A 6037-nucleotide genomic window follows, 5' to 3' on the forward strand; every position below is an offset into this window, starting at 1 on the left:
AGATCATCGATAAGCATATTGAACAGAACTGGCCCTAGAATCCTAGGCATTCTTCCCCAGAGCCTTGAAGAAGACGGCTGGGGACCGGTCGCTAGCCAGATGCAGCCCCATTCACTACGACCCTTTGAGCTCTGCCCTTCAGCCAGTTCTTCACCCAGCGCACCCTGAACCCGCTCATCCCACAGTTGGACAACTTGTCCAGAAGGATGCTGTGAGGGACAGTACCAAAAGCCTTACTAAAATCCGGGAAAACTACACCCACCACCTTCCCTTCATCCACTGGGATGGTGACCTTATCTCAGAAGGATATCAAATGAGTTAAACTGGACTTTTATTTAACATGGGTTCACAAAGGGGAAGGAAAGTCCAGAGGTCCCTTCCAACCTCAACATTTCTGTGATTCTGTGAGTAGAAAGGAGAAAAGTCAGAGAGCAAGAACTGAACAACACATAGCCTTGACTGCAAATAGAGCGGGATCCTGTGGAGAGGACGCACGCTGGAGCAGGGGAGAAGTATGGGGAGGAAGGAGTGACAGAGGTGAACTGTTATGTACTACCTGAAACCCCCCATTTCCCACCCCCCTGCACCTCTCAAGGCTGGGGTGGGTAGAAGAATTGGGAATGAAGGAGTAATCTGGGCCTGGGAAAAAGGAGTGGGGTGGGGAAATGGGCTTTAATACTCTTGTTATCATTTCTCACTATCCAGATTCTTTCAATTGGCAAGAAATGTCGTGTCTTCTTTGCCTGTGACAGGAATCAGTAAGCGATCTCCCTGTCTTTATCTTGACCCATGACCTATGGCAGAGATGGAAATGGCCGGTGTGGGGGACGGGTCTGGGACAATTTCCCTGAGGCTGCTTCCCCAGGATGTCCAGGGAACATGGCACAGACCTGGCCCCTCTCTTCTGCACCTTTGGTGCCTTGCTTCCTTCCCCATGACGCCTGGCTCTGCACCGTGAGCACCCTGCTGGGTGCCCCCACCCTGCACACTCACACAGATTACCTCTGCAGTAGCATTCCCTCTTCCAGGCCTTTTGCGGCCCAGCCCAGCCCCTGCCCAGATCTCTCCACCTCCCTGACGCCATGGTGGTGTCCGCTGCAGGGTGCTGCAGAGCTCTGGGCACTCAACCACAGCCCCAGCCCCTCTGAAGGGCACAGCAGCTGCTGGGGGGCAGAGAGGGGGGTCAGCCTCCCCACCAGCCCCAGGGCTGATGCTGGCCCCAAGGGCACGAGGAAACAGAAGCCAGTCAATCTCCAGCTCTGCTGCATTCATGTTGGAGGTTATCCCCAACTCCGCCTGCATTTGCCCCCTTCTCTGCCTCCATCAGCCCCACTGCCCAGGACAGCACGAGAGTCCTGGGGCTCCTCAGGCAGCTCCCGCATCTCTCCACTCTCCCTTCCCTCTGCCTGCTGGGTTCCCACTGACTCCCATGGCAGGGTACTTTTTTGTGCATACCTCAATTTAGCGTTTTTTGAGGGGGGAGATTTCACATCTGAAGGTGTTTCACCTTCTGAGCTTCCATTCATTCCAACCCCAGGGCACATGGGGAGTCCCCATCCTCTCCTCTCCTCACCCCTCCAAATTCATTTCCAGAGAGTCTGGTATATGCCACCACTCCTGTCATACATGAAAAATGCTAAGGAGATAACGGGGAGCTCATGGACCATCTGCCCTGCCACTGGACACCAAGAAGAGAGCTTTTAAATCAGAGCATTTGGTCCAGTGGAACCCAATAGTACCATGAGCTGAACCCCAAACACAGGGAGAAAAAAAGGAGAAAAGATTCTTTAAAAGACCAGTTCCTTGGACATTTTCTTGGCAGCACCTTTGGAGGAAGAGCTCAGCCTTCAGTCTCTGGAACTGGGAGATAGTGTTTTATTGAAGAGCTGCTACTGAACAGGCCACATTTGACACAGTACTGTGCAAGGGTCACACACAGTAAGATCGAGCCTCAAGAAAAGCAGTGTAAACCCAGCAAATTATCTATAAGCAGGATTATCACAAGAGAAAACAATCACTCCTGGCCAAAGATAAACTCTGGGAAATGGGCAGAGAAGGGAGGCAGGTTATTGTTGGTAAAACAATGACCACTGGGCCAGTCTCTATAAGGCATCCTTGAGCTCCTCGTTCCTCAGGCTGTAGATGAGGGGGTTCACTGCTGGAGGCACCACTGAATACCAAAATGATACCCCCAGATTTAGAACAGGGGAGGAGATGGAGGGGGGCCTCAGGTAGGCAGACATGGCAGTGCTAACGAACAGGGAGACAACAGCCAGGTGAGGGAGGCACGTGGAGACGGCTTTGTGCCGTCCCTGCTCAGAGGGGATCCTCAGCACGGCCCTGAAGATCTGCACATAGGACAGTGTGCAGGCACACAAGTGGAGACCGCAGTGCTCTGTGCCTTGTGTTCCTGGACTGCCCTACATCTGCTGGATTGACAGGGGACAGACCTTGCCACACTGCAGTCGTGGCCATCAGTTGCTTCTGTTAGGAAAGTTTCCAACTGCCACGTGCACACTGAGGAGAGAGGCTAGGATGCAAAGTCTAGAATTACAAGGGTCAATATTTATGCATGCACATGAGGTGCCCCAGCTAAACTGGGGCACTGTCGCAAAAGCAAGTTGGGAAGTTTGTCATCTGAGGAGGAAAGGGACACAAGAGTAGAACTGCAACAGGTTTCTTTCATGATCGTGAGACCAGCTCTCCATAGGGAAGGAAGGTATCCATCGGGATTTTTCAAGAGTTCATATACAGCTTGAAAGGTTTCTATACAGCTAAGCTTAATCATCCAATAGCGCACACACACACTTTAGTCCTCTCCGATCACGTTCAGTTCCTTGCAAGTATTCTCAGTCACCCAGTGTTGTTCTGCATGGGCAGTCTGGTTGTTCAAACATGACCTCCTGAGGTCCAGAGGTGCCCCTGCGTTTGCCAAACACAGGTTCCTTTTTATTCTCCTCCTCCTGAGGGCATCCTGCTCAGGTCTCTTCTCAGGATTTTTACCTGGCTATCTGGGCTCAGCAGTTTACCCTTTCCTCACAGCTAATATCCTTAAACTGTGCTGTGCCCAAGCTCCGAGATGTGGTACCTAAGAGCACAGCCATGACCAGTCAGCTGACAGACCCCTGAGCAGAGATTGTTCTTGAGCTATTTGGTGTAAGGTATGGGCATGTTCTCGAATGATATTTACACTGTACTCAATTGGTTTACATTTGTTAGCATAACAACAACAAGCAGTATTTATTAAGTTAAGGAGCGCTCAAGATTTCCATCCCATCCTCAGGGGATGACCATCTTTCACCATTCACTATTCATGGATCCAAAAAACACGGGCTGAGGAAGCACATCAAGATGTGTGAGGGGAGGACCTCCCTGAGGCACCTCTTGGCTCTTTGACTGCTTGTGCACGGCTCGGGAGGAGCTCCTTTGGTGACCCCATTTGTATTGCAGGCGGTTGGTCTGCACTGGGCAGGGAGTGAGACGGAACTGCTACCAGGAATGCCGTGGGAGGGGAGCTTCGGTGTACTGGCTGTGGCTGGGAGAGGGTTAATTTTCTCCACAACAGCCCGTATGGTGTGTGCTTTGGATGGGGTGTCCAGCGCACACGGGCACAGACCAGACCCTGCTCTGCTGGTCCTTCACGTCTCTCCCAGGAGGCCTGGCTGTGCGAGGAGACATTCTTGGGTGCCAAGGACTGAATTCTCCCATGAGCGTCCATGACACTGCTGTGTGCCCCAGAGCTGCACACTCACACACTTGCGCTGCTCACAAGGGTTTTCCTCTCCTGGGCACTTCTCTGGGCATGTTCTCTAGAGCCACTTTGAAAGACCCAAGCCTTCAGGCACTGCCCGGAGAAGATCCTTTCTCATAGAATCATAGAATCGTTAAAGTTGGAAAGGACCTCTGAGATCATCGAGTCCAACCTGTTAACCTAACTGCCTGGTCCACCTCTAAGCCATGTCCCTAAGCACCACATGCACACGTTTTTTGAATACTTCCAGGGACTGTGATTGGACCACTTCCCTGGGCAGTCTGTTCCAATGCCTAACCACTCTCTCCATGAAGACATTTTTCCTAATAGCTAATCCAAAATGCTATTATAGAGGCCAGCTCTGTCACAGAGGTGCCCATTGCCCGTCCCTGCCTGCGGTCCCAGGACTGCCGCACCACAGGACTGTGACCAAGCTGCCAGAGCACTCCGACCATGCACCAAGACAAGGGCTGAGAAGGAGAGTGTGGAAGTGGAAAGAGAGCAGCTGGGGAAAGACCAAGAACTGATGCTCCCTGGCAGTGCTGCTGTGCCAGGGCTGTTTTTCCTCTCCACCTCTGCACCAACGTACTCCACCTGCAGCTTTACAAAGGTTTCAGGGGAAGGATCATGGACAAAAAAGTCACTGCAGTGTCATTTATTTTGTTTAAACACACAGAGAACATGGCTCCTCATTTACACAGTCCGTAGATCACAAAAAACAGGTGGATACTGAAACAGAAGCGGGATGCAGACAAGCATTTTTTGTGGACAGCATAATTACAACTAAGAAAAGCTAAAAACAAAGTACCAAAGACAGTCTCAGCCTAGAATGAGTTACATTCTGAGTGCAATGTGATTTGCAGAAGAAGATGGGCAGTTCACTGCTGCTTAAAAACATCCAGTCATAAGTTTCTTCAGGGAATCCTTGAGCTCCTTGTTCCTCAGGCTGTAGATGAGGGGGTTCACTGCTGGAGGCACCACAGTGTAGAGAAATGATACCACCAGATTTAAAACTGGGGAGGAGATGGAGGGGGGCTTCAGGTGGGAAAATATGCCAGTGCTGAGGTACAGGGAGACCACGACCAGGTGAGGGAGGCACGTGGAAAAGGCTTTGTGCCGACCCTGCTCAGAGGGGATCCTCAGCACGGCCCTGAAGATCTGCACATAGGACACCACAAGGAAAACAAAACATCCAAAGACTAAACAGACACTAACCACAAGAAGACGTACCTCTCGGAGGTAGGCATGTGAGCAGGAGAGCTTGAGGATCTGGGGGATTTCACAGAAGAACTGGTCCAGGACATTGCCTTGGCAGAGGGGTAGGGAAAATGTATTGGCAGTGTGCAAGAGAGCATAGAGAAAGCCAGTGCCCCAGGCAGCTGCTGCCATGTGGACACAAGCTCTGCTGCCCAGGAGGGTCCCATAGTGCAAGGATCTGCAGATGGCCACGTAGCGGTCATAGGCCATGACAGTGAGAAGTTAACATTCTGCTGAGATAAAAAAGACTATCAGAAAAAGCTGTGCAGCACATGCCAAGTACGAGATGGCCCTGGTGTCCCACAGGGAATTGGCCATGGCTTTGGGGAGAGTGGTGGAGATGGAGGCCAGGTCGAGGAGGGAGAGGTTGAGGAGGAAGAAGTACATTGGGGTGTGGAGGCGGTGGTCGCAGGCTACGGCAGTGATGATGAGTCCGTTGCCCAGGGGGGCAGCCAGGTAGATGGCCAGGAAGAGCCAGAAGATCAGGAGCTGCAGCTCCCGCGTGTCTGCGAATGCCAGGAGGAGGAACTGGGTGATGGAGCTGCCGTTGCACATCTGGTCCTGCTGGGCATCAGCACTGTCCATGAAGGAGAAGGCAGTCAAATGTGTAGGTTAGTCTACTATGAACAAAATCAGTGCCATTTTCCCTTGTGCTCTGCTTTGTGGGAGAGGAGACCAGGGGCTTGCTCTGGAGAAGGTGTCTGGCATGGCAGGGGATGGCAGGGAGGCACCTGAATCCTCCTTCCCCCAGCATTTCTGGGAGCAGGTGCCCTCTCACTCCCTGCCCATATCTGCTGCCTGGAGTTGTCAAGTGCTAGGAGCTGTTTCTCTGTGCCCACATCTCCTCCCTGTCAGTGCTCACAGACTCCATCCAACCCGCTGTGTGCTCAGCTCTGCCCTGCAGACCCCTCCCGGCAGCAAGGCACTGCCCAGGGGCATCTCTGTGTGTGCAGGGGCTTAGGAGCAGCTCAGAAAAGTCCTAACCAGAACCAGGGTCTCAGTGCCTTCTCCAGAGTGGGGAAATAAATT

The 6037-nt window shown here is 52.3% G+C and overlaps 1 pseudogene across 1 annotated transcript; it reads right to left on the reverse strand.

Annotated features, from left to right (window-relative positions):
* Nucleotides 1-4639: 4639 nt before the first annotated feature.
* LOC309603243 (olfactory receptor 14A16-like) lies at nucleotides 4640-5563 on the reverse strand (annotated as a pseudogene). Its single transcript has one exon. The product of its transcript is annotated as an olfactory receptor 14A16-like (transcript).
* Between the last annotated feature and the right edge of the window lie 474 nt (nucleotides 5564-6037).

This window comes from Platalea leucorodia, assembly GCF_965183815.1.
Source record: "Platalea leucorodia genome assembly, contig: HAP1_HAP1_SCAFFOLD_24, whole genome shotgun sequence".
NCBI classification, from domain to species: domain Eukaryota; kingdom Metazoa; phylum Chordata; class Aves; order Pelecaniformes; family Threskiornithidae; genus Platalea; species Platalea leucorodia.